The 15902-nt window shown below is 42.4% G+C and overlaps 1 pseudogene; it reads right to left on the minus strand.

Annotated features, from left to right (window-relative positions):
* Positions 1–220: 220 nt before the first annotated feature.
* On the minus strand, positions 221–6878 carry LOC104676521 (annotated as a pseudogene).
* Positions 6879–15902: the final 9024 nt, after the last annotated feature.

A 15902-nucleotide genomic window follows, 5' to 3' on the forward strand; every position in this document is an offset into this window, starting at 1 on the left:
ATGCAAGGATTTTTATGTTGTTGTGTTTTTGTTAAAACAGTGAGAGCAAAATAACTTACTGGAATATAAAGATAAGAGCTGAATGAGCATGCCACTAATGGAGAAAGGGGGTATTTTCACAGAATCAGTATTTTTCCACATCCCATCTCCACATGATGTCAATCAAAACATACCATTGGCTGTTTAGTTAAAAAAAATGCAATATGCTTGTGCACATATACCAATTACTTTATGTACAATAAAGGAATGGGGAAGGGGGAAATGAAAGAATAGAGAAAACTATACGGTAGTAGTCAGGATGTGGTGGAACCAAATTGCAGTTCTCTAATTGAAAATGTAATCTTGGGGGGGCGGAGCAAGATGGCCGAATAGGAACAGCTCCAGTCTCCAACTCCCAGCGCAAGCGACACAGAAGACCGGTGATTTCTGCATTTTCAACTGAGGTACTGGGGTCGTCTCACTAGGGAGTGCCGGACAATCGGTGCTGGTCAGCTGCTGAAGCCTGACCAGCGAGAGCTGAAGCAGGGCGAGGCATCGCCTCACCTGGAAGCGCAAGGGGGAAGGGGATCCGTTTTCCTAGCCAGGGGAACTGAGACACACAACACCTGGAAAATTGGGTAACTCCCACCCCAATACTGCGCTGTAAGCATACAGGCACACCAGGAGAATATATCCCAATCCTGGCCGGGAGAGTCCCATGCCCACGAAGCCTCCCTCACTGCTAACACAGCAGTCTGCCGCGATCTATCCGCAAGGCAGCAGCGAGGCTGGGGGAGGGGCGCCCGCCATTGCTGAGGCTTAAGTAGGTAAACAAAGCCGCTGGGAAGCTCGAACTGGGTGGAGCTCACAGCAGCTCAAGGAAGCCTGCCTGTCTCTGTAGTCTCCACCTCTGGGGACAGCACACAGCTGAAGACCAACAGGGGAAGTAGCGGGAGCCGGTGCAGACGCGAACGACTCTGTCTGACAGCTTTGGGGAGAGCCGTGGATCTCCCAACGCGGAGGTTGAGATCTGAGAACGGACAGACTGCCTGCTCAGGTGTGTCTCTGACCCCTGAGTAGCCTAGCTGGGAGAAATCCCCCACTAGGGGCAGTCTGACACCCCACACCTCACAGGGTGGAGTACACCCCTGAGAGGAAACTTCCAAAGGAAGAATCAGACAGGTACACTCGCTGTTCAGCAATATTCTATCTTCGACAACCTCTGCTGCTGTTACCCAGGCAAACAGGGTCTGGAGTGGACCTCAAGCAATCTCCAACAGACCAACAGACAGTCCTTCTGTCAGAAGGAAAACTATCAAACAGGAAGGACACCTATACCAAAACCCCATCAGTACGTCACCACCATCAAAGACCAGAGACAGATAAAACCACAAAGATGGGGAAGAAGCAGGGCAGAAAAGCTGGAAATTCAAAAAATAAGAGCGCATCTCCCCCTGCGAAGGAGCGCAGCCCATCGCCAGCAACGGATCAAAGCTGGTCAGAGAATGACTTGGACGAGAGGAGAGAAGAAGGCTTCAGTCCATCAAACTTATCAGAGCTAAAGGAGGAATTACGTACCCAGCGCAAAGAAACTAAAAATCTTGAAAAAAGAGTGGAAGAATTGACAGCTAGACTGATTAATGCAGAGAAGATCATAAACGAAATGACAGAGATGAAAACCATGACACGAGAAATACGTGACAAATGCACAAGCTTCAGTAACCGACTCGATCAACTGGAAGAAAGAGTATCAGCGATTGAAGATCAAATGAATGAAATGAAGCGAGAAGAGAAACCAAAAGAAAAAAGAAGAAAAAGAAATGAGCAAAGCCTGCAAGAAGTATGGGATTACGTAAAAAGACCAAATCTACGTCTGATTGGGGTGCCTGAAAGTGAGGGGGAAAATGGAACCAAGTTGGAAAACACTCTTCAGGATATCATCCAGGAGAACTTCCCAACCTAGTAGGGCAGGACAACATTCAAATTCAGGAAATACAGAGAACGCCACAAAGATACTCCTCCAGAAGAGCAACTCCAAGACACATCATTGCCAGATTCACCAAAGTTGAAATGAAGGAAAAAATCTTAAGGGCAGCCAGAGAGAAAGGTCGGGTAACCCACAAAGGGAAGCCCATCAGAATAACAGCAGATCTCTCGGCAGAAACTCTACAAGCCAGAAGAGAGTGGGGGCCAATATTCAACGTTCTTAAAGAAAAGAATTTTAAACCTAGAATTTCATATCCAGCCAAACTAAGTTTCATAAGTGAAGGAGAAATAAAATCCTTTACAGATAAGCAAATGCTTAGAGATTTTGTCACCACCAGGCCTGCCTTACAAGAGACCCTGAAGGAAGCCCTAAACATGGAAACGAACAACCGGTACCAGCCATCACAAAAACATGCCAAAATGTAAAGACCATCGAGGCTAGGAAGAAACTGCATCGACTAACGAGCAAAATAACCAGTTAATATCATAATGGCAGGATCAAGTTCACACATAACAATATTAACCTTAAATGTTAATGGACTAAATGCTCCAATTAAAAGACACAGACTGGCAAACTGGATAAAGAGTCAAGACCCATCAGTCTGCTGTATTCAGGAGACCCATCTCACATGCAGAGACATACATAGGCTCAAAATAAAGGGATGGAGGAAGATCTACCAAGCAAATGGAGAACAAAAAAAAGCAGGGGTTGCAATCCTTGTCTCTGATAAAACAGACTTTAAACCATCAAAGATCAAAAGAGACAAAGAAGGCCATTACATAATGGTAAAGGGATCAATTCAACAGGAAGAGCTAACTCTCCTAAATATATATGCACCCAATACAGGAGCACCCAGATTCATAAAGCAAGTCCTTAGAGACTTACAAAGAGACTTAGACTCCCATACAATAATAATGGGAGACTTCAACACTCCGCTGTCAACATTAGACAGATCAACGAGACAGAAAGTTAACAAGGATATCCAGGAATTGAACTCATCTCTGCACCAAGCGGACCTAATAGACATCTATAGAACTCTCCACCCCAAATCAACAGAATATACATTCTTCTCAGCACCACATCGCACTTATTCCAAAATTGACCACATAATTGGAAGTAAAGCACTCCTCAGCAAATGTAAAAGAACAGAAATTATAACAAACTGTCTCTCAGACCACAGTGCAATCAAACTAGAACTCAGGACTAAGGAACTCAATCAAAACCGCTCAACTACATGGAAACTGAACAACCTGCTCCTGAATGACTACTGGGTACATAACGAAATGAAAGCGGAAATAAAGATGTTCTTTGAAACCAATGAGAACAAAGATACAACATACCAGAATCTCTGGGACACATTTAAAGCAGTGTGTAGAGGGAAATTTATAGCACTAAATGCCCACAAGAGAAAGCAGGAAAGATCTAAAATTGACACTCTAACATCACAATTAAAAGAACTAGAGAGGCAAGAGCAAACACATTCAAAAGCTAGCAGAAGGCAAGAAATAACTAAGATCAGAGCCGAACTGAAGGAGATAGAGACACAAAAAACCCTCCAAAAAATCAATGAATCCAGGAGTTGGTTTTTTGAAAAGATCAACAAAATTGACAGACCGCTAACAAGGCTAATAAAGAAGAAAAGAGAGAGGAATCAAATAGATGCAATAAAAAATGATAAAGGGGATATCACCACTGACGCCACAGAAATACAAACTACCATCAGAGAATACTATAAACGCCTCTACGCAAATCAACTAGAAAATCTAGAAGAAATGGATAATTTCCTGGACACTTACACTCTCCCAAGGCTAAACCAGGAAGAAGTTGAATCCCTGAATAGACCAATAGTAGGCTCTGAAATTGAGGCAACAATTAATAGCCTACCCACCAAAAAAAGTCCAGGACCAGATGGATTCACAGCTGAATTCTACCAGACGTACAAGGAGGAGCTGGTACCATTCCTTCTGAAACTATTCCAATCAATAGAAAAAGAGGGAATCCTCCCTAACTCATTTTATGAGGCCAACATCATCCTGATACCAAAGCCTGGCAGAGACACAACAAAAAAAGAGAATTTTAGACCAATATCCCTGATGAACATTGATGCAAAAATTCTCAATAAAATACTGGCAAACCGGATTCAGCAGCACATCAAAAAGCTTATCCACCATGATCAAGTGGGCTTCATCCCTGGGATGCAAGGCTGGTTCAACATTCGCAAATCAATAAATGTAATCCAGCATATAAACAGAACCAAAGACAAGAACCACATGATTGTCTCAATAGATGCAGAAAAGGCTTTTGACAAAATTCAACAGCCCTTCATGCTAAAAACGCTCAATAAATTCGGTATTGATGGAACGTACCTCAAAATAATAAGAGCTATTTATGACAAACCCACAGCTAATATCATACTGAATGGGCAAAAACTGGAAAAATTCCCTTTGAAAACTGGCACAAGACAGGGATGCCCTCTCTCACCACTCCTATTCAACATAGTGTTGGAAGTTCTGGCTAGGGCAATCAGGCAAGAGAAAGAAATCAAGGGTATCCAGTTAGGAAAAGAAGAAGTCAAATTGTCCCTGTTTGCAGATGACATGATTGTATATTTAGAAAACCCCATCGTCTCAGCCCAAAATCTCCTTAAGCTGATAAGCAACTTCAGCAAAGTCTCAGGATACAAAATTAATGTGCAAAAATCACAAGCATTCTTATACACCAGTAACAGACAAGCAGAGAGCCAAATCAGGAATGAACTTCCATTCACAATTGCTTCAAAGAGAATAAAATATCTAGGAATCCAGCTTACAAGGGATGTAAAGGACCTCTTCAAGGAGAACTACAAACCACTGCTCAGTGAAATAAAAGAGGACACAAACAAATGGAAGAACATACCATGCTCATGGATAGGAAGAATCAATATCGTGAAAATGGCCATACTCCCCAAGGTTATTTATAGATTCAATGCCATCCCCATCAAGCTACCAATGAGTTTCTTCACAGAATTGGAAAAAACTGCTTTAAAGTTCATATGGAACCAAAAAAGAGCCCGCATTGCCAAGACAATCCTAAGTCAAAAGGACAAAGCTGGAGGCGTCACGCTACCTGACTTCAAACTATACTACAAGGCTACAGTCACCAAAACAGCATGGTACTGGTACCAAAACAGAGATATAGATCAATGGAACAGAACAGAGTCCTCAGAAATAATACCACACATCTACAGCCATCTGATCTTTGACAAACCTGAGAGAAACAAGAAATGGGGAAAGGATTCCCTATTTAATAAATGGTGCTGGGAAAATTGGCTAGCCATAAGTAGAAAGCTGAAACTGGATCCTTTCCTTACCCCTTATACGAAGATTAATTCAAGATGGATTAGAGACTTAAATGTTAGACCTAATACCATAAAAACCCTAGAAGAAAATCTAGGTAGTACCATTCAGGACATAGGCATGGGTAAGGACTTCATGTCTAAAACACCAAAAGCAACGGCAGCAAAAGCAAAAATTGACAAATGGGATCTAATTAAACTAAAGAGCTTTTGCACAGCAAAAGAAACTACCATCAGAGTGAACAGGCAACCTACAGAATGGGAGAAAATTTTTGCAACCTACTCATCTGACAAAGGGCTAATATCCAGAATCTACAAAGAACTCAAACAAATATACGAGAAAAAAACAAACAACCCCATCAAAAAGTGGGGAAAGGATATGAACAGACATTTCTCAAAAGAAGATATTCATACAGCCAACAGACACATGAAAAAATGCTCATCATCACTCGCCATCAGAGAAATGCAAATCAAAACCACAATGAGATACCATCTCACACCAGTTAGAATGGCAATCATTAAGAAGTCAGGAAACAACAGGTGTTGGAGAGGATGTGGAGAAATAGGAACACTTTTACACTGTTGGTGGGATTGTAAGCTAGTTCAACCATTATGGAAAACAGTATGGCAATTCCTCAAGGATCTAGAACTAGATGCACCATATGACCCAGCCATCCCATTACTGGGTATATACCCAAAGGATTATAAATTATTCTACTACAAAGACACATGTACATGTATGTTTATTGCGGCACTATTCACAATAGCAAAGACTTGGAATCAACCCAAATGTCCATCTGTGACAGACTGGATTGAGAAAATGTGGCACATATACACCATGGAATACTATGCAGCCATAAAAAAGGATGAGTTTGCGTCCTTTGTAGGGACATGGATGCAGCTGGAAACCATCATTCTTAGCAAACTATCACAAGAACAGAAAACCAAACACCGCATGTTCTCACTCATAGGTGGGAACTGAACAATGAGATCACTTGGACTCGGGAAGGGGAACATCACGCACAGGGGCCTATCATGGGGAGGGGGGAGGGGGGAGGAGGGAGGGCTTGCATTGGGGAGTTATACAAGATATAAATGATGAATTGATGGGTGCTGACGAGTTGATGGGTGCAGCACACCAACATGGCATAAGTATACATATGTAACAAACCTGCACATTATGCACATGTACCCTAGAACTTAAAGTATAATAAAAAAAAAAAAAAAAAAAAAAAAGAAAATGTAATCTTGGTCTTTAAAGAACAGAGTTCTGGAGTAAAGAAGCAGGTTCCCTTTTCAGTAGACACCTCCCGTCTGCTGTTGGAACACATCAATTATATCTTCATCCTCCATTTCCAACTGTGCAGGTGTGTCTGTTTCATTGATTGGTTGCCCCTCGAATCGGAATCTGATCTGCCTCATTGACAATCCCTGTCGTTCACATCAGGCTTTCATTATGAGTGGTGTATGCCTCTTAATCTTAAACTGCACCACAGAACCATCCTGCCCCGCCACCTTCAAATGAATATGATCGTTGTTCTCAGTCTTGACTCCTTCCTTGGGCTTTTCATCGGCCATGGCGAGCGCCTGAGTCTCCTCAGCTGCAGCTTCACAAAAGAGGTACCACGTCCGCACCAAATGAGCACACAAGCAGCACCAGGAGCGGCAGAAGAAGGAGGCGGCAGCGGTGGACGAAGGAGAGTTTGAGAGGTTTGTTTTTTTTTTTGATTCGGAGTCTCACTCTGTCGCTCAGGCTGGAGGGCAGTGGCATGATCTTGGCTCACTGTAACCTCCACCTCCTGTGTTCAAGTGATCCTCCCACCTCAGCCTCCCGAGTAGCTGGGACCATAGGCACACACCACCACACCCAGCTAATTTTTTGTGTTTTTTAGTAGAGATGGCGTTTCGCCATGATCTCAAGCTATGTGCGCACCTCAGCCTCCCCAAATGCTGGGATTACAGGTGTGAACCACCAAGCCTGGCCCTGCATAGAATTTCTTCTGCATTTTTTATCAGCAATCCATTTGGCATATGTCTTAGTTCTAGTTACCATAATAAAATACCACACACTGTGTGGCTTAAACAACAGTTATTTTCTCACAGGTCTGGGGGCTGAGAGTCTGGTATCAGGATACCAGCATGGCGAGGTCCAAGGGAGGGCCTCTTTCCATCTTGCAGATGGCCACTGCGTGTTCACGTGGCCTTTCCTCTGTACATGCATGTGGAGAGGGCAAGCTCTCATTTCCTTTTCCTATAAGGCATTAATCTCATCTTAAGAGCCCAACTCTCATGAACTAATCTAACCCTAACTACCTCCAAAAGGCGCCATCTCCAAACACCACCATATTGAGGACACAGGCTCCAACATGTAAATTTGGGGGAGACACAAACATACAGTCTATAACAGCATATTTCTGAGTCAATGTCTAGATTTTCCATTCTTTTTCCTTTTTTCTATGTGTGGATTCCATCAATGTGTATATTTCATTAATACCCTGTTCTGTGGGGGTTCAGTCAGGCTGGTGGGAAAAAAAATTAGTTATAATAGTCACAAACCTTGTTGGAAGGCCTGAGAGTTTGCATAAGCTTCAGTAATAAATCTGGCTGAAGGCAGCCAGAGTCTCTCTGCAGGAGCCAGAGAGCTCAAGGTGTAAATACAAATGAATGTAGAGTAGTTTATCTAACTAACTTGTTTACTCATGTGGTCTTAAGACTAACCTTTGTTTTACCGCAGGTGCTTAATTGCTTTCTACTCCGGAGTCCACAATGTCAATTACCCTCTAGTGTTTACTCACGACCTTTGTCAATTAATATTTACTGAATAAATGCAAGTCTGCTGAGTGAGGCTGTGGCTGCTACTAAGTGGCCCCAATGCTCAGCTGGACTGGCAAAGCAGAATATCTGTGTGTCAGTGTACTTTTTTCATCCGTTGTTGGGTCAGGGTCTGTGGGACAGACCTCCACACTGTTCTTTTTTTTTTTTTTTTTTTTTTTTTTTTTTTGAGACGGAGTCTCTCTCTGTCACCCAGGCTGGAGTACTGTGGCCGGATCTCAGCTCACTGCAAGCTCTGCCTCCCGGGTTCACGCCATTCTCCTGCCTCAGCCTCCTGGGTAGCTGGGACTACAGGCGCCGCCACCTTGCCCGGCTAGTTTTTTGTAGTTTTTAGTAGAGACGGGGTTTCACTGTGTTAGCCAGGATGGTCTCGATCTCCTGACCTCGTGATCCTCCCGTCTCGGCCTCCCAAAGTGCTGGGACTACAGGCTTGAGCCACTGCGCCCGGCCACACTGTTCTCTTATTGCAACTTTATACAGTAGTCCACCCTTATCCAAAGGAGCTGCATTCCAAGACCCACAGTGGATGCCTGAAACCTTGGATAATATTGAGCCCTGTAAATACTGCATGTGTGTGTGTATATATACATATAAATATGATAAAGTTTAATTTATGAAATAGGCATGGTAACAGATTAACAGCAATAACTCATCAGAAAACAGAAAAATTATAACAATATGCCAGCATCACTACACTTGCACTTTAGGGCCATCATTAAGTAAAACAAAGGATACTTGAACACAAGCACTGCAAAACCATGACAGTGGATCTGATAGCCAAGACAGCTACTAAGTGAGTAGCAGGTGGGTAGCATATACAGCTTGGGTGTGCTGGACACAGGTTGATTCATGTCCCTGGAGTGATGGCATAGGACTGTGCAAAATGTCACCATACTACTCAGAATAGCATCCAATTTAAAACTTACGAATTTTTTATTTCTGGAATTTCCCATTTAATAGTTTTGAACTGCAGTCAAACTTAGGTAACTGAAACTGTGGAAAGCAAAGCCTCAGGTGAGGGGTGACCTGTTATAAGCCTTCACACTGGCTTACACCATACGATGAGTCCTCATACTATACTTTCTTTTAACATTTTTTCAGATATGTCTAGTTCCTTTGCCTGTTTATTCAAATTTTTCAATAAGGTTATTTAGGACTAAAACACCTCATTGGGATTTTGACAGGAATGCCAATAAACCTATATAAATCACTCCGATGAGAACTAACATACTTACTATGTTGAGTCTTTCAATCAATCAAGAAACCATATATCTTCAATTATTTCAGTATTATTTTCTTTCTTTCATCAGCATTTTGTAATTTTCAGCACAAAAGTCTAATATATATTTTGTTTAATTTATACCAAAATATTTCATTTTCTATGGAAAGATTATTAGTGGTGTTTTTTCTATTAAAAATTAAAATCACTAATTTAAAAAATTAGTGATTTTTTAAAAAATTATACTTTAAGTTCTGGGGTACATGTGCAGAATGTTCAGTTTTGTTATATAGGTATACACGTGCCATGGTGGTTTGCTGTACCCATCAACCCCTCCCCCACATTAGGTATTTATCCTAATGCTATTCCTCCCCTAGCTCCCTTCCCCTCAGCAGGCCCTTGTTGTGTGATGTTCCCCTCCCTGCGTCCATGTGTTCTCATTGTTCAACTCCCACTTATGAGTGAGAACATGTGGTGTTTGGTTTCCTGTTCTTGTGTTTACTGAGAATAATGGTTTCCAGCTTCATCCATGTCCCTGCAAAGGACATGAACTCATCCTTTTTTATGGCTGCATAGTATTCCATGAGTGTATGTACCAAATTTTCTTCATCCAGTCTATCATTGATGGACATTTGAGTTGGTTCCAAGTCTTTGCTATTGTGATAGTGCTGTAATAAACATACATATGCATTTATAGTAAAGTGATTTATAATCCTTTGGGTATATACCCAGTAATGGGATTGCTTGGTCAAATGGTATTTCTAGTTCTAGTTTCTTTTTTTTTTTTTTTTTTTTTTTTTTTGAGACAGAGTCTCGCTCTGTCACCCAGGCTGGAGTGCAGTGGCACAATCTCAGCTCACTGCAACCTCTGCCTCCCGGGCTCATGCCATTCTCCTGCCTCAGCCTCCCGAGCAGCTGGGACTACAGGTGCCCGCCACCAAGCCCAGCTAAATTTTTTTGTATTCGAATTTGCCAGGATGGTCTCCATCTCCTGATCTCGTGATCCACCCGCCTTGGCCTCCCAAAGTGCTGGGATTATAAGCGTGAGCCACCACGCCCCGCCTCTAGTTCTAGATTCTTGAGGAATTGCCACACTGTCTTCCACAATGTTTGAATTAATTTACACTCCCACCAACAGTGTAAAAGCATTCCTATTTCTCCGTATCCACTCCAGCGTCTGTTGTTTCCTAACTTTTTAATGATCACCATTCTAACTGGTGTGACATGGTATCTTACTGTGGTTTTGATTTGCATTTCTCTAATGAGCAGTGATGATGAGCATTTTTTCATAAGTTTGTTGGCTGCATAAATGTCTTGTTTTGACAAGTGGCTATTCATATCCTTTGTCCACTTTTTGATGGGGTTGTTTTTTTCTTCTAAATTTGTTTAAATTATTTGCAGATTCTAGATATTTGCCCTTTGTCAGATGGACAGATTGCAAAATTTTTTCCCATTCTGTAGGTTTCCTGTTCACTCACTCTGATGAGAGTTTCTTTTGCTGTGCAGAAGCTCTTTAGTTTAATTAGATCCCATTTGTCAATTTCGACTTTTGTGGCCATTGCTTTTGGTGTTTCAAAAGAAGTGTTTCAAACATTCATTTGGTGTTTCAAATGAAGTATTTGCTCATACCTGTGTCCTGAATGGTATTGCCTAGGTTTTCTTCTAGGATTTTTATGGTTTTAAGTCTTACATTTAATTCTATAATCCATCTTGAGCTAATTTTTGTATAAGGTGTAAGGAAGGGAACCAGTTTCAGTTTTCTGCATATGGCTAGTCAGCTTTTCTAACACCGTTTATTTATATTTATTTATTTATTTATTTATTTATTTATTTATTTATTTATTTATTTATTTTTCAGATGGAGTTTCACTCTTGTTGCCCAGGCTGGAGTGCAATGGCATGATCTCGACTCACTGCAAACTCTGCCTCCCAGTTTCAGGTGATTCTCCTGCCTCAGCCTCCTGAGTAGCTGGGATTACAGGCATGTGCCACCACGCCTGGCTATTTTTGTACTTTTAGTAGACATGGAGTTTCTCCATGTTGGTCAGGCTGGTCTCGAACTCCTGACCTCAGGTGATCTGCCTGCCTTGGCCTCCCAAAGTGCTCAGATTACAGGCATGAACCACTGCGCCCAGCCTCCAACACCATTTATTAAATAGAGTATCCTTTTCCCATTGCTCGTATCAGGTTTGTCACAGATCAGATGGTTGTAGATGTGTGGTGTTATTTCTGAGGCTTCTCTTCTGTTCCGTTGGTCTATATATGTGTTTTGAATTTTGAGTTTCCACTTTACAAATCTCATAGTTCTGCTATTTCACAGTAGGATTTGACACTAAATAAGTACATTTTTGATGGTTACAGAGTGATATCAATGTCTAAAATTTTGGTCTATCAAAATTGAGAAGACAACAAAAAGAAAGAAATTGTTGAATTAATTTTACCCTCAAGCTGCACACTTTGACATTTAATTTTGGTCCATAGGTATTTTTCTGAAATACTAAACTGAAAACAAACTGAACATATAAGTAGACTGTACCTATTCTTATACTAACCACTGTGTTTTGGCCAATAACAACTGTTGAAACCATGTTCAAATAAGGCAAATCTCAAACTATAACAATCTAGCTGTTTCTGTACCTTACTTCCATTGTCTGAATGTTGTTTTGCTTTTTCTGTCCATAAATCTTTTACCACTATGTGGCTATGCTGGAGTCTCTCTGACCCTACTCTGGATTCACAGGCTACCCAATTTGCAAATTACACTTTGCTCAATTAAACTCTGTTAAATTTAATTTCTCTAAAGTTTTTTTCTTTTAAAAGTTTTCAAATTTTTTCTATGATCAAAAGTAAATCATGTGTTTTGGAGCTTTGATTTTCTTTCTTTCTTTTTTCTTTTTTTCTTTTTTGAGGTGGAGTCTTGGTCCATTGCCTGGGCTGGAATGCAATGGCACCATCTTGGCTCATTGCAATCTCCACCTCCCAGGTTCAAGCGATTCTTCTGCCTTAGCCTCCAAGTAGCCGGGATTACAGGCACCTGCCATCATGCCTGGATAACTTTTGTATTTTTGTAGAAAGGGGGTTTCACCATGTGGACGAGGCTGGTCTTAAACTCCTAATCTCAGATGATCTGCCCGCCTTGGCTTCCCAAAATGCTGGGATTACAGGCATGAACTACCACACCTGGCCTGGCCTTTGATTTTCTAAGCTCACCCTTCAGCTATTTTCTTAAATTATTCCATGCTCGGTTAAAATGCTTCTGTAGGTTTTTGTTTTGTTTTGCTTTTACAGTGTCTTATTCTGTCACACTAGCCGTAATGTAGTGGCGTGACCAATCATTGCTCACTGTTGCCTTAACCTTCCAGGCTCAAGCAATCCTCCTGCCTCAACCACCTGAGCAGCTGGGACTACAGGCATGCAATATCATGCCTGGCTAATTTTTAAATTTTATGTTCATGTTCACCAGATAATACTATGCTGCCCAGTGTTGGGGAACAGGCCCCCAAATCTGACCATAAACTGGCCCCAAAACTGGCCCTAAGCAAAATCTCTGCAGCACTGTGACATGTTCGTGATGTCCATGATGCCCACGCTGCAAGGTTGTGGGTTTACCAGAATGAGGGCAAGGAACACATGGCCCATCCAGGGTGGAAAACCGCTTAAAGGCATTCTTAAACCACAAACAATAGCATGAGCGATTTGTGCCTTAAGGACATGCTCCTGCTGCAGATAACTAGCCCAACTCATCCCTTTATTTTGACCCATCCCTTTATTTCCCGTAAGGAATATTTTCAGTTAATCTATAATCTATAGAAACAATGCTTATCACTGGCTTGCTGTCAATAAATATGTGTGTAAATCTCTGTTTGAGGCTCTCAGCTCTGAAGGCTGTGAGACCCCTGATTTCCCAGTCCACATGCTCTGTATTTCTGTGTGTATGTCTTTAATTTCTCTTGCGCCGCTGGACTAGGGTCTTCACCACTGAGCTGGTCTCAGCAGCCCAGGCTGCACTTGAACTCTTAAACTCAAGTAATTTTTTCATTTCAGCCTCTTAAAGTGGTAGGATTACAGGTGTAAGCCACTGTGTGCCTCAGCAGTTTCTTGAGAGGATTATTCCCATGTGTTATATGGGCACAAATCTAAAAGAAATCTGGCTTCTATTGTAAAAGTGTCTTTCTCCAGGATTTCAATGATCTGTGACAGTCAATAGTTTGATCTGTGGAGGTGCATGAGCTTTGGAGTTGGACTGAGTTGATCCTGAGTCTCAGCCCAGCCATTTGAATGTTTTTGTTTTTATTTTGAAATGCTGCCATCTCCCTGAATAAAACCCATGTTAGCCTGCTGGAGGATAAGATACTATGAGGAGGAGAAGCAAGGTGCTCCTGTTGACATCCCCAGAAGCAGAAGCTCACCACCATAAGCACAGCTGCCTAGTCCTCAAGTAGCTGATTATACATGTCTGAAGGAACTCTACTGAGACCAGAAGAATGGCCCCACAGCCCAGCCTAAATTGCTGACCATTCCAATTTTGAGCTAATAAGTTTTGGATGGTTTATTATGCTGCAATAGCTAACTAATACATGCACTCAGTGCAGATAAGATTCCAGTATTCAAGGACAGGTTGATTACTAGTTACAGTCTAATAGTGGGCACCCAAAAGGTATTGACTTTTTTCCCTGGATTTTAAGTAGTATGACTTGCAACAGAATGTTCAGTAATGCAGAAATACATGTAGACATGCATGCATGTAATTGGTCCTTATACTCACACAGCCCCCGCACCACAGGAGAAAACAGACGACCACAGCCTGAAAATTAGGGACAATGCCAAATAGCAAGGTAAGTTTGTCTTTAGCCAGGCATGGTGGCTCACGCCTGTCATCCCAGCACTTTGGGAGGCTGAGGCGGGCGGACCACAAGGTCAGGAGATTGAGACCATCCTGGCTAACACGGTGAAATCCCGTCTCTACTAAAAAAAAAAAATACAAAAAATTAGTCGGGCGTGGTGGCGGGCGCCTATAGTCCCAGCTACTTGGGAGGTTGAGGCAGGAGAATGGGGTGAACCCGGGAGGCAGAGCTTGCAGTCAGCCGAGATCACGCCACTGCACTCCAGCCTGGGCACAGAGCGAGACTCCATCTCAAAAAAAAAAAAAAAAGTTTGACTTTAATCTATTTTCTTCAGGTCTAAACATTAAAGGTCAAGACTGTGGAGAGATTTGAAGACATGGAGTTTTCTTTTCATGTAGCCCTATCATTCCTTTGTTCTGTTTTGTTTTAAGACAGAGTCTCACTCTGTTGCCCAGGCTGGAGTGTAGTGGTGCGATCTTGGCTCACTGCAACCTCCGCCTCCCAGATTTTAGTGATTCTCCTGCCTCAGCCTCCTGAGTAGCTTGGGATTAAAGTCACCTGCCACCATGCCTGGCTAATTTTTGCATTTTTAGTAGAGACAGGGTTTCACCATATTGACCAGACTAGTCTCGATTTCCCGACCTTGTGATCCGCCCACCTCAGCCTCCCAAACTGCCGGAATTACAGGCGTGAGCTACCATGCCCAGGCTTTTTATTTTTATTTTGTTTTATTTTATTTTTTTTAGATGGAGTCCTGCTCTGTCGCCCAGGCTAGAGTACAGTGGCAACATCTGGGCTCACTGCAAATTCTGCCTCCCAGGTTTAAGTGATTCCCCTGCTTCAGCCTCCTGAGTAGTTGGGATTACAGGTGTACACCACCACGCCCAGCCAATTTATATATTTTTAGTAGAGACGGGGTTTCGCCATGTTGGCCATGCCGGTCTCGAGCTCCTGGCCTCAAGTGATTTGCCCACTTCGGTCTCCCAAAGTCCGTCCGTCCTTCCTTCCTTCCTTCCTTCCTTCCTTCCTTCCTTCCTTCCTTCCTTCCTTCCTTCCTTCCTTCCTTCCTTCCTTCCTTCCTTCCTTCCTCCCTCCCTCCCTCCTCTCTTTCTCTCTCTCTTTCACTCTTTCTTTCTCTCTCTCTCTTTCTCTCTTCTTTTTTACTTGAGATGGAGTTTCACTCTTGTTGACCAGGCTGGAGTGTGCAGTGGGGCGATCTCTGCTAACTGCAACCTCTGCCTCCCTCCGCCTCCCGGGTTCAAGTGATTCTCTTGCCTCAGCCTCCCAAGTAGCTGGGATTACAGGCACCCGCCACCATGCCTGGCTAATTTTTTGTATTTTTAGTACAACCATCATGTTGGCCAGACTGTTCTCAAACTCCTGACCTCAGGTGATCCACCCGCCTCGGCCTCCCAAAGTTCTGGGATTACAGGCGTAAGCCACCGCGCCTGGCCCTTCTTTATTTTTCAAGTCTGGCTACTAGAAAATTTAAAATTCACATGTGGTTCACATCTTATTTCAGAAGATTGGCTCCTTTTAAAAATCTCAGGCTGCTAGTTCAAAGGACTTGGAGCCAGGAAGGTCATAAAATCTGAAATTTTAAAATAATTATTTTTTAAAATTTGTGAATAGCCATATATTATTTATAACTGCTTACGACCTCATACACAAGGTTAGGGAAAAATACCCTCTAAGGTGGGCTTGGCT

The sequence above is a fragment of the Rhinopithecus roxellana genome, chromosome 12, assembly GCF_007565055.1.
Source record: "Rhinopithecus roxellana isolate Shanxi Qingling chromosome 12, ASM756505v1, whole genome shotgun sequence".
Classification (NCBI taxonomy): domain Eukaryota; kingdom Metazoa; phylum Chordata; class Mammalia; order Primates; family Cercopithecidae; genus Rhinopithecus; species Rhinopithecus roxellana.